This window comes from Arachis ipaensis, chromosome B08 (genome assembly GCF_000816755.2).
Source record: "Arachis ipaensis cultivar K30076 chromosome B08, Araip1.1, whole genome shotgun sequence".
Classification (NCBI taxonomy): Eukaryota; Viridiplantae; Streptophyta; class Magnoliopsida; order Fabales; family Fabaceae; genus Arachis; species Arachis ipaensis.
Window position 1 is genome coordinate 37,551,035 of NC_029792.2, and position 2,531 is coordinate 37,553,565.

The following is a 2,531-nucleotide window of genomic DNA, read 5'->3' on the forward strand; positions in this document are numbered from 1 at the left end:
GCTGTCTTAGTACAAGCACCCTCTAATGTGCATGGTATCATAAAGCTTCCAGGATCTTTAAGCTTTTCCAATAAGCTTTTTAGAATGACCGCACTGCATTCTTCAGTGAGAAAAAAATTTTCAGTTTCTCTCCAATCCTTCTTATGGCTTAAGATCTCTTTCATGAACTTAGCATAAGAGGGTATTTGCTCAGGTGCCTCTGTAAACAGAATCTTTATTTCAAGAGTCCTCAGATAGTTTGCAAAGCGGGCAAATTGTTTATCCTATTCCGCTTGGCAGAGTTTCTGAGGATAAGGCATCTTGGCTTTATATTCTTCAACCTTGGTTGCTGCAGGTTTATTTCCTACAGAAGTGGTTGGAAAAGCCTGCTTAAGGGGGTTGTTATCAGCACTTGCAAGTGTCTGACCCCTTTTCTGGCGTTTGGACGCCAGAACTGGCCATCCCTTGGGCGTTTAACGCCACCTTTTCACCCTTTTCTGGCGTTTGAATGCCAGAATAATTCCTCTTTGGGCTCTTACTGTCCTCAGAGGGATTTTGGGTAGTGGTTTGGTTATCCTTTATTAGTTGTTCCTTTCTTGGCTTCCTGCTACCTTGGATTAACACATTCAGTGTTTTCCCACTCCTTAATTGAACAGCTTGGCATTCTTCTGTTATCTGTCTAGATAGCTGCTGTCTTGTCTGATCCAATTGTGCTTCCATATTTTGATTATCATTTTTAGTGTCTTAGAGCATCTCTTTAAATTCTGCGAACTGTTTTGTTATAATAAGCAATTGCTGATTGAGTTCAGCAACTTGTTCTTGAGGACTAAGTTTAGTGGATACTGCTTTAGCCTCTTCTTTCAGAGAGGACTCATTACTCAAGTACAGATGCTGATTTTTAGCAACTGTATCAATGAACCCTTGAGCCTCTTTAATTGTCTTTCTCATATGAATAGATCCACCAGCTAAGTGATTGAAGAACTGAAGATTGATGGTTTAGAGGTTATAGTAAACTCTCGTTGTAACTATAGTTACTAAACCAAGCAATCAACCTTTCTTACAAAATTTTTTGTTGTCACAAGTAACAAACCCCTTTAAAATTGATAACCGAGTATTTAAACCTCGGGTCGTCTTCTCAGGGAATTGCAGGGAGGTAGTATGTTGGTTATGAGTTTGTAAATTGGGGGTTTTGAAAGTAAGGAAGTAGTATGTTGCACAAGAAGAATAAAATAAATAAATAACTATAAAATAAACTCTTGGCAAGGTATAAAAACTGGAAGTCCTATCCTGGTTATCCTTATCAATTGTAATGAGAATTGGATTTTTCTTCCACCTTGTTAACCTCTAACTATGAAGGTAGATTAAGTGGAGGAATTAATTTTTATTCCTCAGGTCCTAGTCTTTCCTTGGGAAAGGCTAGAGTTATTGGAACTTGAATTAATTCTTGAAGAATTCTAATTTTCAGTCAACAATGAGTTTGATAACTCAAGTGTCTCCAATGATTCAACCAAAGCCAAAAGGGAAAATTCTAAATAAATTAAAAGCATCAATATAAATAAAACAAAGCAAATTAAATCTGAAATACCTCAAATAACATTAATTAAGAAAATTATATGTAACATGGAAGAGTTCATAAATTAAATTGGGAGAATAAATAAAAATAAAGAACCTGTGATTGAGAGTCGCTCCTAAAACTAAGAGAAATCCTAAATCCTAATCCTAAGAGAGAGGAGAGAACCTCTCTCTCTAAAAACTATATCTAAATCTTAAAATTGTAAATATGAGAGCATATCCATGAATGAATTCATTCCCCCCACTTTATAGCCTCCAATCTGTGCTTTCTGGGCTGAAAACTGGGCAGAAACAGCCCAAAAATCGCTGGTTGTGAAATCTGCCACGCTGGTTTTTCGTCACTGCGACGCGGCCGCATGGAGCACGCGGTCGCGTTGCCTAGCGTCAGGGCAACTATGGCATATTATATATCAAATAGAAGCCCCGGACGTTAGCTTTCCAACGCAACTGGAACCGCATCGTTTGGACCTCTGTAGCTCAAGTTATAGCCGTTTGAATGCGAAGAGGTCAGCCTGGACAGCTTAGCAATTTCTCCAACTTCTTGTATTCCTTCCACTTTTGCCTGCTTCCTTTCCATCCTCTAAGCCATTCTTGCGCTGTAATCTCTGAAATCACTTAACACACATATCAAGGCATCTAATGGTAATAAGAGAGGATTTAAACATAGGGAACTTAAGGCCAAAGAAGCATGTTTTCAATCAAAGCACATAATTAGGAAGGCAAATGTAAAACCATGCAAATAGTATGAATAAGTGGGTAAAGAGTTGATAAAATCCACTCAATTAAGCACAAGATAAACCATAAAATAGTGGTTTATCAGTGATCTAGAGATATTTGAGCTTTTTCTGTAAGCCCATAGTAAAAGATGTCTAACTGTACCTACTCTGAAAATATTTCAGAGGGGCATTTCCTTAGCATCCCTCTGTACCTCTCCCAGGCATTATAAAGGGATTCATCATCCTCTTGTTTAAAGCCTTGGA